Source organism: Euprymna scolopes, chromosome 21 (assembly GCF_053919585.1).
Source record: "Euprymna scolopes isolate OS-2025 chromosome 21, ASM5391958v1, whole genome shotgun sequence".
Lineage (NCBI taxonomy): Eukaryota > Metazoa > Mollusca > Cephalopoda > Sepiida > Sepiolidae > Euprymna > Euprymna scolopes.
Window position 1 is genome coordinate 106,181,585 of NC_136502.1, and position 15,000 is coordinate 106,196,584.

Consider the following 15,000-nt stretch of genomic DNA (forward strand, 5'->3'; position numbering starts at 1 on the left):
TTTCCCTTTGATTTTGGAAGCTAATATATAAGCTTGTTAAAAAGTAAACGCTTCTTTTGATAAAAAAAAACAAATCTCGTTGTAAACACAAGATCTCGTAGCGACTCTCGTAACAATATGATCAAGAATTAAAACCAGATTTTTTTTTTGTCGGCTAGCCGCCATCTAGAAAGATCTATCTTTAAGCATTTTATCTAATAGAAAAAATCTATATCTATATATCTATAAAAGTGAAATTGTGTGTGTGTGTGTACATTTCCCTACCAAACTACTCTGTCAATTTTCAGTCTGACATAAGGGGTACTGATATTAAGTAAAATCTTTTTAATCGGTTTTCGGCCAGAAATTTGGCTGTCAAGAGGCCAACGCTCAACGATTTGACCTTTGAAAACTCTACCAAACTCATCCGCCAATTTTGGGCCTAAGCACTTGAAATTTTAGATTTGGACATGGATCAAACTTTTTAATTTGATTTATACTCAAAACAAGGGGTCAAAAAAATTGACCTATGCGGTCGCTATCAAATGACTCAGCCAATTTTTGGTCTAAACATTTGAAATTTTACATAAAAGGAATTCAGACATAGGGCAAGCTTTTTTAATCGGTTTTTGGCCGAGAATTTGGCTGCCAAGGGGTCAAAGTTCAAAAGATTTTACCTTTGCTGTCTCTAGCAAACTATTCAGCCAATTTTGGTTCGGAACATTTGAAATTTTACATAAAGGATATGCAAACATGCAGCAAGCTTTTTAATCAGTTTTGGGTGACAATTTGTCTGCCAAAAGGCCAAAGTTGAAAGAGTTCCTTTGTTGTTATTGTTCTTCAGTATATTTTGTGGTAAAGCGATTTATTGAAATAAATATAAGAAAAGGAGATTAATAAAAAGTATACAATAAAAATTACCAAAATAACATAATTAGTCTTTATTTACACTTTTTATAACAAAATTAAAAAAAAAAAGGTTTTATTTTATTTGAAATTTCATATATGTTCATGAAAGCTACGCCGGAAGTTAGGAAATATGTTAGCTGACTATAACTCAAACGCCAATAAAAGACGTTATCATCCTACATGAAAATCCAACATTAAATCTCGGCTTAACATTCACAGGTAACATGAATTGGAATAAATACATAGAAGATACTGCCAAATCTGCTGCAGAAAAGAGGGGTTCCCTCTACTAGGCTAGAAAACCTCTCACATCTGGCAGTATCTTATATCTCTACAAAGCCACCATTTGCCCATGCTTGGAGTATTGTTCATATATCTGGGCTTGTAGAGCAACCATTAGTCTCTCTCCCACTTGGACAGGATCCAAAGAGAGAGAGAGAAGAAAAAAAAAAGAAACTCTAATCTCCTACTTCCCACTTTGTCTACCAACTTTCAGCACCTGTCGTATCACCACTGTATTGCATCCCTGTGCTTGTTTTACAAGTACTTCAGCTGAAATGAATGAAAGACGATTTTGCTGCACTTGTGACCCCCCCACAACGTAAACACCTCACTCAAACTAACATTAATGAAAACAGAGCAAAATCACACCTCTTCACTGTAGAAATGCCGGACAGCTTTCTATTTTAATAGCTCTTTTCTGTAGACCACTTGCCTTTGAAATGTTTTCCCTGCTCCCCGTTTCCCTAATCCTACCAAGATGCAGAAATTTAAATATAATGAGAACAAACATGTTACCTAACTTCTCACGTAGCATCCTCTCTATTAATTTGGTTCTTGTTCAGATTAGTCTCTCATGCCTATGTGGCAATATGTTTTTTAGGAATGAACAAAAGTTTAAAAATAATAATAATCGTTATTTCTATGGCAAGTGCTCGCCTGAGCTCCAATCTCTGATCACCCCTCGCCAATTTTTCACGATAAACACCCACCTAGCTGAAACCACTTTCATTAATTTTCCCCACTCTTTATCTGTGCCTAAATACGAACGTAGATTCCATGAACAAAGCTTCTTTCCTAAAAGTGCACGCCTGTGGAACTCTCTCCCGTTTGCCTGTTTCCCACCTGACTACAACTTGGATGTCTTCAAGTCCAACATAAACAAATTCCTGATAAACCGCCCTCTTAAGTAAGACACTTGATCAAATCTCCAATACTAACGATTACTACGATACTATCTCATTGATTTCTTATCCTCGAGTGGCCTCCGGGCCTTGATAAGTGGTGACCTCCATGTAAAAAAAGATAAAATAAAATAATAATCTAGTCATCTCGTTCAGCCTTGCCTTATCCTCGAGTGGCTTTTTCCTTTCCAGTTCGAATGGATGCACTTTAAGAATATCCATTCTTATTTGGTCTTCATTGTGTGAATATGCAGATGTGTTAAGCTATATCCAGTTGTTTAGATATAGAGATGGGTGTTTTATATGCAAATTAGAACAACGATATCCAAATACCGTGAGGTGTTCATGTGTTCATCGCTATATGGTTTTATTTTATATGTATTTTTTAACTTTTTGAAATTTTTTGTTTTATTTTCATTATGTTTTGTGTTTTAATGAATATGTATGCCTTCCTATCTTGGTTAGTTATGTGGCTTTGCCTAGTGTTTGTATGGCGTGCCGTTCTGTTTGAGCACATGCCTCTAGATATTTCCACAGATCTCTATCCGAATTTCTTCATTTTCTACTTAATGTTTTTTTTTTGTTAATTTTATTTTTCATTAGAAAAAAAAATCTTTTTGTTGATTTATTTTTTGGTACTCTTTACTTTATTGTTATTTTATTTTATTGTATTTTTATTTTATTTTATCGTATTTTTATTTTATTTTAGTGTATTTTTATGGCTTTTGTATTTGGGTCACAATTATTATGCGAAATTCAGATAAACGATGATAAAACGTCCAAGGAATGAAATGCTTTGGAAAGTGGAAGGAGGAGAGTGGGCTGATTACTGATTGAAAAGAACTCTAACATTTGTTAATTTCTTACTTGCTGCTAGTTTTCGTCCCCATTCACCATCTCTCTCTCTCTCTCTCTCTCTCTCTCTCACACACACACACACACACACACACACACACACACACACACACACACACACACACACACACACTCTCTCGTTTCCTATTCTCTTCTCTTTCTCTTTCCTCCATCTTTCTTTCTCCACTTCCTCTATACTCCTTCCTCCTTATCTTCCTTTCTCCACCTATCTCCCTACATTTTCCTATCTCTCCACTCCTTATTTCTCTCGTTTTTATCTCTCATCTTTCTCTTTCATTCTCCCCGCTCTCTATACTTCTTTTACTCTAGAACCCCCCTTCTCTTTCTCTTCTTCCCTTTCTCTTTTCATTTCTTTGCCTCTGCCTCCATTTTTCTCTTTTTCTATCACCTCTACATCTCTTTATTTCTGTTTTTCTCTTCCCCCTCTTCCTCTCTCGCCTTCCTGCTTCTCCCTCCATTTCTATTCAATTCCCGCCTCTGAATTCTATTTCTTTCTCTTTATCCCCTATCCTTCTCTCTCTAAGTTCGGCTTTTCTCTCTATATATCTTATTTTCTTGCCTCTCTCTTTCTTTTTCTCGATATCCCTCACCCTCTCCGCGTATTTCCTGTCTTTGTCTTTATTTCTCTATCTTTCCCTATTCCTTTCTTTCTCTATCATCTCCCCTTCTCTCTTTCTCACGCATTCACTCTCTCTCTTTTCTCTGTCCCTCTCTTTTTACTTTCAGCCTCTGTCTTGCTCATTTCTCTTTTTCCCTCTACTCCCCACCTAGATTCCCTTTCCTATACAATTCTCTTTTTCAGTTTTCCCTCTTTATTATTCCCTCTAGTTCTTCACTTTCCCCCTCCCTTTCCATTTCTACCCCCTTTTTTCTTTCATTCATTTCATTTATTCTTAAATTAAAAAAAAAACGAAATTAAAAAATTAACAAAAGATTAAAATTAAAAAAAGAAAGACTAATAAGAATTTAATAAAATAAAAATAAAAAATAAAAATAAAAAATAAAAAATGGCTTCGAACGTTTTCTTTTCTTCTCTTTTTGAAAAATATTAATATTCATTAAAAGCGTCACTGTTTGTTTTATAACTATGGGGTTCTTGTGTATGGAGAATGCTGCGCAGAGGATGGGTTGGGGCTGGGAAGCAGGTGGAGGTTGATTGGTAGTTTGCGGCCATGGGGGCGGTGGTGTGGGCAATTATATGTGGGTGGGCAAGGGGAAAGGGGCGCGGAGGAGGTTAATGGATATGCATGCGAATTCAAATAATAAAAATTATTAACAAGATATTTAAGCTGATCAATTATGTGCGTGTGTGGCTGTGTGGGAATGGTTGTGGCCATAAAGGACGTTTACTGTATGCCTAATGAAGAAAATGTTTCGGCGTATTGATTATATATGTATACACATACTGGTTGATTTACTCGGCATTGAATAAAAAGCTCTTAGTATATGGCGAACCATACACCAGAAAGAACAGATGATCATCAAGAAAAATTACAGCTTCATATGCTTTGAACATTGCATATATCTTGGTGAAAGGCTGAAACAACTGTATGCAAATAAAAACTGATCTTTTTAGTGAATTTATGAGATTTTCTTCCCTACATCTGATATGGTTTCTACAATATCTTCATAATTATAAACCTCCGTTGACCGTCCTGGCGTCTTTGCTTGCTTGTCTTCGACGATCGGGCGATTTTATCTTTTAATAAATATATAAATATATGTGTATGGCCATGGATCAGAGGCTAAGGAATGAGGGTAGAGAGTTGTATGTTTTGGTTTCGATGGCACACAAGTCACCCCCCCCACACACATATATATATAATTTTTTTAAATTTTTAACAGTACAAAAAACTATACAGCACTTTGAAAATAATATACGAAAATCCCATAGGGCCCCCTTTCACCAACAAACTCATCAGGAGTTAATCGTTGGTAATCAAGAGATGCAAAACAACGAATTAAATTGAGACACAAGAGCAAATAATCGGGGACATACGAGCAAAAATAAAACGAATGGGAATTCGTGTAAAATATATATACACTATATAGAATATACGGACAATTCAGATGGAGGGGGTATAAGAACGATTAAAGGGTATAATAGTTTAACAAATTCTTTCTGTCGACAAAGCGAAAAAATTGAGACTGACTCTAAAATCTTTAAATGATTTGGAGAGTCAGCCCGGTGCAATATTCTGAAACAGTTAATTTTATAAGCATTGGCATGGATTTTCAATTAAATGTTGGCCAATGACAGATTCCAAGGCAAAAGAGGAGCGAAAAAGACGTGGCTTGCCCAGTCTAATTTCTGCTGGTATATGATGGCTGATGCGTGTCTGCAAATTCAAGGAGGCTCGACCACATAGCCCACATTGTTTTATGTGATGTGGGGCAAACTGCCCTTCGTGAAAGGGGGAATGCATATATTACATCAAAAACCAATCGTAACACAATAGACGGGAAACAATTTGTTACATACTTAATTATCCGTCTGCCCAAACACTGACCAGTAACTTCAATCCAAGGCAGTGGGACCCAGGTCTATAGGAGAATTGTATTTTCAACTTGATTATTAATAGTATAATTAATCAAATTCTCCGGATAACCATTACGAATGAAAATGTCTTTTATAGTATTCAATTCGTGTTATACACAAATGTCTTAATAAGCCCTATTTTTCTAGAGTTAAGCACAAATCAGTGCCAATCCATATAAAAACCGGTGTAGTAAGAAAAGAATTCTTACTACATTCAATGAAGACATCTAAAAAGACAAGCAACCTTCATTCTCTTTCTCCATAGTAAATGACAATGCTGTGCGGAGAGAATTGAGATTATCGACGACAATTGTTGCTTCACTCTCACAAGCAAAGGCGTCATCGACGTATCTAAAATATATTGAGGGCTTCAATATATTACTAAACAGTGTTGACTCATAGAATCCTACGAAAATATCTGCTAATGCTAGACCCAAGGGGCTTCCCATCTAAACCCCGTCGATCTGATCGTACATAACGTTATTAAAGCTGACTTCTACTGATTTAGTACAGATCAACATGAGTTCAGGAAAGGTAAGGGAGTTAGATTGTTATTATAAAGTGAGTCGGCACAAATACCAATGGTCTGCTGTAGCAGGACATTAGTAAATAGGCTGGAAACGTCAAATGAAATGAAATTGTTCGCAGTACTATGTTGCAACTTAAGTAAATATTCAGCCAACTTGAATGAATCTGCAATGCAATATTTAGTGCATAGAGCATGAACTGGTTAGGGTTAGGGTTAGGGTTAGGCAATAACCACTTGGCTAGGGAGTGTTGGACAGACCCCACTATAGACAAAATAAGTATAAGCGGGAGACCTTCTTTATGTATATTAGGAAGGACATAAAGTCTAGATCTTAGTGAACCAGTAGGGCTTATTTTGTCATAAATCTCTTTAGAAAAGTATCATTTCTTATAAAAGCATAAAAGGCGCTTCTGGATTTTAATTTCATTCTTATAAGTGCTGTCGCATGTTTCAGCAGAGCCGATGCAAACAAACTTATCTACATAATCCAAAATAACATTTTCTAGAAATAATCTACACGGTTCGCCATTTTTTCTCGTTTATACTCGAGTATTTACTCTTGCGTGACAAATTCGTTTTTTTTTTTTTGCATCCTTTGAAAATACTAACGATTAACTCCTGATGAGTTTGTTGGTGAAAAAGGCCCCTAGGGTTTTTTATCTCTCTCTCTCTTTCTTTCTCTCTCTCTCTCTCTCTCTCTCTCTCTCTATATATATATATATATATATATATATATATATATATATATATATATATATATATATAATTTTTTAGTTTGGATCTCACTGCTATATATAAGGTTCAATATAATAATCGATAGAGAATTGGCTGCATAATAAAAAAATATGCAATCTGCATGAATTAAAATATCATATTTAAGCGTATCTTACGACTGGGTAACGCCAAGTGGTCTGCTAATATATATATATATATATATATATATATATATATATATATATATATATATATATATATATATATATACGGACCGTTTTTGTCCTTGTATTTAAGCGATGTGGCGTTTGATCAACACTGTTGGGGTGTCATGATTTAATATACTATCTTGTTTTTAAATCCTTGAAACAGTTTTATATGTATGGTAAAGTTAACAAAATAATAATAATAATAATAATAATAATAATAATAATAATAATAATAATAACTAGTGGATATATGTAATATATTGTTGCGTGGCATTCTTTGGGCATGAATGAAGGCACAATCATATTATTCCAGCCTTTTTATTAAAACTAGATCGCCAGCCCTGCTAAAATTATAATTCTATATATTTCCTGGGCTGATTATTTCATTACAAACACACCGGTCAATTAACTCACATTTCATCATTTTTCATACTTATTGAATAAGTACTATGTTCGACAATGCTTTTTCATAATTTTAATCCTCATTATCGCCCCTCCCCTTCTATTTTTTCATAATTTAAACACACCCTATCGTCCTATCTTACTAAAATAATAACTTTGATATATTTCCTGGGCTGATTATTTCATTACACACACACCAATCAATTAACTCACATTTAATCATTTTTTTTATAATTCTTGGTTATGTTACTAATTTCGACATTAATTTTTCATAAGTTTAACACACCTTACAGCCTCCCCCTTACTAAAATAATTACTTTGATGTATTGCCTGGGTGATTATTATTTTATTACAAACACACCAATCAATTAACTGACATTTCATCATTTTTCATAATTCTTGGATATGTTACTAATTTCGACAATCATTTTTTATAATTAAAACACCCACATTATGCCCCCTCCTACTAATAAAAGAACTTCGATGTATTGTCAGGGCTTATTATTTCATTACAAACACACCAATCAAGTAACCCACATTTCATCATTTTTCATAATTCTTGGATATGTTAATAATTTCGACAATAATTTTCATAACTTTAACCCACTATGTCGCTCCCCCTTACTTAAATAATAACTTTGATATATTGCCTGGGCTGATTGTTTCATTACGAACACATCAATCAATTCCGGGTATTCTCATAGTATATATGTTCCACCTATCTTATCCAATCCCAGGTGATGCCGCATATTCTGCTAGTATATATCTTTCACCTATCTCATTCGATCCCGGGCGACACTGTGTATTCTGCTACTATATGTTTTCCACCTATCTCATTCAATACTGGGCGACGCTTTCTGCTAGTATATATTTGTATATATCTCATTCAAACCTGGGGTTGACTTCATCTTCGCCACCGCACTATTAAAAATATACTTGAAATAAAGTAATGTTTAAATCGTAAACTGTTTCAGCCATTTCTGGGACTGACTTTATATCCCCAACCCACTGCTAAAAATATACATGAAATAATGTAATGTCTGTTTCAGCCCTAAATATACATGAAATAATGTAATGTCTGTTTCAGCCCTTTCCGGGATTGACTTCATATCCCCCCACACTACTGTTTAAAATATACATGAAATAAAGTAATGCTTAAATCGTAAACGGTTTAAGTCATTTCCGGACTGAATTCATATCCCCACCCCGTTTAAAATATACTTGAAATAAAGTAATGTTTAAATCATAAACTGCTTCAGCAGCTTTTCGAAATTAATACATAAAAACATTAACAAGCTTAGAGATTAGGAAACCATTGCTTCAACATGAATTTCTGAGTGTAGTATCAGTCTCAGTATTCCAGTGACTTAAATTCACCCCTTTTTTGATCTTGGTTAATGGAAGAAAACTCCTTCGTTACTGATACAATTTTTATTTTTGTTACTGACCAGAGTGCCCTTGTGGGGAGGCAAGTAAACAAAAAAATAATCAGAAGAGACATTTCCAGTGCATTTTATAATTAATCAGAAGGGACATATCCAGGGCATTTTGTAATTAAATCAGAAATTACTTTTCCGATTTACTTTTGTAATATTAAAACTTTGTTACATTAAATATAGTACCTCATGGGACAGATTTAGACACCATGGCCGTTTTTTAACATTATTTTGTCTTAGTCGTAGAGGATTTTTCCTCCACTGAGAGAGAAGAAATTGAAATGTAGCGTCTAAAGAACAGATACTGCACTTTGATCTTGACCAAAAGGCAGAGAAGAACACATCATTTAGATTAGCTTTCCCTCAATAGCGACACTAATTTTTTCTTTGATTTAAATGGATGGAATTTCATAACAATTGAACGACACGGATGTAAGCGTGACACACAATGGAACACACACGCTATCGTATTAATATATAGATAATAATAATAATAATGTGTCTATATTACTCACCATGTTACTGAGTACACATTACATAATTGATAATGATTAGTTAATTAGTTCAAGGAATAAATATATAAACATTTAGACATACCTAATTTCATATATATATATATATATATATATATATATATATATATATATGTGAAGAGCGAAGGGAAATATAAGTTCACAAATAAAAGTACTAAAGGTATTAATATATAGATGTGCGCGCGCGCGTGTGTGTGTTTATTAATACAGGTGAAATGGCTGACTCTTCATAATAGGTGATGTATCAGTCAATTTGAATGTCACTAACTGAGATTGTTCTCGTGCAAAAATACTTGAGGTTTACGTGTGGAGGGAGGAGGCTCTGTGTAATTATCCTTATTTTTCATAAAGGAAATGAATGTGTTCTGCAGGCAGACAGATGAAATGCATTTTCACTCACTTCCAACATAAGTGCATACAACTGTCTGCGCATGCGTTAGATACATCGACTGATACAGATGTTTCGGCTTTAATAAAAAAAAATCCCGAAAAACAGGATATCAGCCTTTGCTCGTCTTCTTTAATGAATCGGAATTCATGTGGAGGTATTCTGGTCTAATAACGGTTTATTCGTCTTTGTAACAAGAGAAAATGTGGCTCAAGGCCCAGTTTAATGAGTATTTTGATCTATTTTTCAATTGAAAAAGTTAGTTAACACTCAATTAAGTCAGCTTACGTTTCTGATTCTTTTTAAGTAAAGATTGATTATACATATTATTTATACATATTATACATATTTATACACATTATACATATTTATACACATTATACATATTATACATATTATATATATTATATATATTTATACATATTTATATTTATACATATTATACATATTATACATATTATATATATTATATATATTTATACATATCATACATATTATACATATTTATACATATTATACATATTTATACATATTATACATATTTATACATATTATACATATTATACATATTTATACATATTATACATATTTATACATATTATACATATTTATACATATTACTTCGATTCGTTGACTTATTGTTCTAATATTGTGTGTTATTTTCACGTTTCGAGCGATGTAATTCTGGCTTTCTTCAGATGTATCCTGTCGAACGCGAAAATCTGTACAGAATTTCGAAAGAAACTTTATTTAACCAAGAGAGATAGCATACTCTCGTTTCATGAGCACGACACCACCGATTATGCTTCTAAAAATCTGCAACTTACAAAATTTAACACTAGACCAGCGCTAAATTCGTTATACATGTAAGGATTTTAAAGCTGTTAACATGTTTCAAGCATTAAACATAAATTGTTTATATTATTTGTATTGATTGGACTATTGTTGTCATTTTGGGTGTTATTTGTGCAACATTTCGGTCGGAGTGTTAAGGATTGACAGAGATGCAAGGTGGAGGGCCAGGCGACCCAAGGAGGCAGCACATATCCTTAAAAAAAAGAAAAAGAAAAATTACTTTTTGTGCAGTGTTTCGATCGATGTAACTTTCAACCTTCGTCAGACATATTGGTCGCCATCTTGGAAAAGAAAGGGGAAAGTTACTGGCTCCGTAGATGGTTTCGTATTCTTGGAGTTTTTTTTCTTTTCCAGGATGGCAACTAACATGCCTGACGAAGGTCGAAGGCTACATCGATGGGGAACGTTACACAAATAACACTCAAGATGAGAACAAGTAATACAAACAATCAAACCTCATCTAAAATATTCAGAACTGTAATAAAGTGTTTAATCTCCCAGATGCTCGAAATTTTCTTCAACATGGCGAAATTCTTCAAATCGTTCCAAGACAATCTAACACACAATGCGGCACGAAGTCTGATTTTTATCAATTTCTGTAGAATGCGTCATGAATGTAATATTTTAATCCGTCTACTGTTTTTTGGTTTCTTCTTATAAACAAAAAAAAAAACAAAAAATGAAATCCATTGATGTCAGGTCAGGTGAACGTGGTGGCCATTTCTTCCGAACCAACACTATAGAAAAACATGGTTAAGGTAGTCTCTTACTCTAAAAGTATAATACGTTGGTGCTCTATCTTGCTGAAAAAAAAAACGTGTAAGTTAGAATTTATAGTCTGGGGAATGTTTTATAATGGTTGTACTTATATACGATACAACGATAGTTTAATAACTGTAAACCTGCTTTTGAGTCACCCTGTATATTTGTAATTTGAATTGTGTTCAATACCAATAGTAAAACGTCTGATGTCGCTGGGATGCTGAGAACAGATACTACACTTTGAAATATTTATCTGCACAAAATATAAAAATATTACATAATGAAAAAATTAAGCACAAAACGAATCAAAAGTGTGGGAACAATGGGTGTTGTTGGTCATCCTTGGTCACAAATATTTAAAATGTTTATTGAACTAGAATCATCGTAGTCACCACAATACCACATTCACTCCAAGGGCTGCCCTACTTAAGATAAATCCAGATTTGAAAAAGTTTTATTGAATCATAAATATATACAAAGATTTCACTTCATTGGCGACGAAGTGGGGAAACCAAAAAAAAGCAACAAAGATTAGTTATCGTTACCAAAAAGATCAAAAATAAAAAAAATTAAAAAAAAAATATAATCATGTCTTATGAGTTTTAATTCATGAAAAAAAAATTATTTAATCTATTTATATTATATGGATTCTTCGGACTACTGTTCTCATCCTGAGTATCATTTTCACAACGTTTCGGTTGATGTAACCTCCAACCTTCTTCAGGTCGAACTCTGCAATGTTTCTGTCACACTCTGGAATCTGGCCGGAAAAAAATCAATAGTAAAAGTGATATTCTCTTGAAGGTTAAAGGTTCAATTCTCAGTGTGGGCGATCGAAAAACTACAATTGCGAATTACCTAGCACCTCTAACTAGTCATGGCTGATGGAACAAGAGCATGCTACCTCTGTGAAGTAAATAAAGCATTCTGTTCGAAATTCCATCCAAATTTACCAGTTCGACAGAAACATTCTCGAGTTCGACGAGATACACCTGAAGAAATCGGATGATACAGCTACCGAAACGTTGTGAAAATCACACTGAAGATGAGAACAGTAGTTCGAAGAATCCAAATAATACGAATAACCAAACCTCATCTAAAAAATTCAGAAACGTATTATTAATCTATGATTGTAATTTGTTTAATTTTTTAATGGGAGTGGATAGTTGTGATACTCCTAACAAATTAATTACTCCTCCTTTTTTTGTTAAGGAGATGGAGGTAATACTCCCAAGTATTACATCCTCCCAGGCTCACAAAAGTATGCAATCAGAGAAAGCATTTATTTGCTAGCATTTGCCTTAATATTATTTCAAGTTCTCACACAGGTCATCATGAGAGATTACTCACTGACAGCAACCGGTGGTGTTCCCTGAAATTTGAGTCACGACAAGTCCCCTCTCTCACATTTCCAATACTCTCCACTTCTTTTGATAACTTTGCAAATGAATTTGCGTTATCACAACAGTCGTTTGCCATTGACTTATCGCTGGCAATGACCATTGGTTTTCACTGAAATTTGGGTGGCAATAAGTCTCTCTGAGGCCCCAGTCCCATTCGCACACATCCAGTGGCTTATCTCCTAGGTCTTTCCATCATCCTTACCCCTTCTCAACTATTTGGTTTGGTGCCAGTCGATATCAACACTACAATCGGGGAGGGGGTTATTATTATTATTATTATTGTTATTATTATTATTATTATTCACATTTCGTGTCTGTCTGATGGCATTGTCGATTTTATACTGATGGGCGGATCATAACAAATGACCATAGGCTATCAGCATCTTCTTTTCTCAGTCTTCCATTACTTTCTACAAAATTCTGGCGGTTCCCAACAAGGCAGTCTTTTGAAACACTCCAACATTGCAATGGATCCCAATTTTCTCAATCCACTTGTCAAATCCTTTTGTCACATTTCCCCAGAACTCCCATCACAATAGTTACAACATCTACTTTCTTCAACTTCCACAATCTTTTAATCTCCTTTTTCAAGTTTTGGTATTTTTTTACTTTCTCTTTCTCTTTTTCCTCCTCATTCATATCAGCTGCCACTGCTATATCAATGATTATTGCCTTGCGTTTTTTTTTAACAAAACTAAATCTGGTCACCTTGATCAATCAGATTATCACATTGGATATTCATATCACATTAGATATTCATATCACATTGGATATTCATATCACATTGGATATTCATATCACATTGGACATTCATATCCCACAAAAATTTCGCATTATCATCTCCACCAGCCTTTCTGAAACATGCTCGTACTATTTTCATTACATTCCAACTCTCTTTTCTTGCATATATCCCAATGGAGATTTCTCGAAATATTGTCATGTCGTCTCTTGTATTCCTTTTAGAGCTAACTTCTCACAACTACTGAGGAGGTGTTGCACATTTTCACCTTTCTGTTCACACACACACACACACACACACATCACCACCACCACCACCACCATTATTATTATTATTATTATTCACTCTTTATAAGTATTCACACAGGCTATCAGAGAATTCTCTTTGAGAACAACTTGTGGTATACCTGGAGTTTAATTGACAACAATCCCCAGATTTTCAGTACTCTCCACCTCTTTCGATACCATTTGCAAATTAATTTATGTTAATGCAACAACTGTTTACTATTGATTTCACGTTGGTAGCAGCCATTAGTCTTCACTGGAATTTGAGTGGCAATAAACCTCCCCAAGATTCCAGTCCTCTTCACACTTATCCAATGAAAGTCTGGTTAGTGCTTTCTCTCCTCGGTCTTTATATTCTCCTTTAACCTTCAGCCATTTGGTGCGGTGCCAGTTGGGTTGATGCTAGTTTTATTTGAGAGGAAGAGAAGGAAAAAGAAGGGAGGGAAGAGAGGGAAACGAAGCGGAAGGGAGGGAGGAGGGAAAGAGGGAAGATGCAATTTTCACTTTTGGTGTACTAGTTCTCTTGGTTGCATCTTTCTTTTCACTTCCTTTGCAGTTTACATGCATTATATATATATATATATATATATATATATATATATATATATATATATATATATATATATATATATATATATATATATGTCTCATGTGGACTAGTTTCTGCACTCAAAGGTTTTTCTAAAGATTTCAGCTGTTTTCAGAATTATCGTTTGTTGCATAATTTTAGTCATCCCATCGATTCTGATTTCTCTTAGTCTTTTTTCTAAGTTTTTTTAGACTGTTCATAGTGCTCCTACAATTATTAGTATTATATTTATTTTCTTCAGCTTTCATATTCCTTTCATATTTCTGGCAAGTTCCACATATTTGTTTGGTTTTTCTGTCTCTTTTGATCTTCACTCTGTTGTCTGCTGGGACGGTGAAATCAGCAATTTGTCAGTTTCTATTCTTTATTATTATTTACTCACTAGGAGTTTTCATACAGGCCATCATAAAAGAATTCTTTTTGAGAACAACTTGTGGTGTTCCTTAGAGTCTGAGTGACAACAAGTCTCCCTGGATTTCCAATACTCTAACTCTTTTTGGATATCATTTGCAAATTAATTTGCATTATCGCAACAACTGTTTACCATTGATTTCTCTTTGGTAGCAGCCATTGGTCTTCAGTTAAATTTGAGCGGCAATAAGCCTCCAGTAGGTCCCAGCCCTCTTTGCACTCATCCAATGGAGGTCTGGTTAGTGCTTTCTCTTCTCGG

General features: G+C 34.2%; 1 protein-coding gene across 6 annotated transcripts in view; it reads right to left on the reverse strand.

Annotated features, from left to right (window-relative positions):
• LOC145242656 (protocadherin gamma-C4-like) overlaps window positions 1-15,000 on the reverse strand; it is a 655,877-nt gene that overhangs the window by 463,286 nt on the left and 177,591 nt on the right. The window lies entirely within an intron of this gene.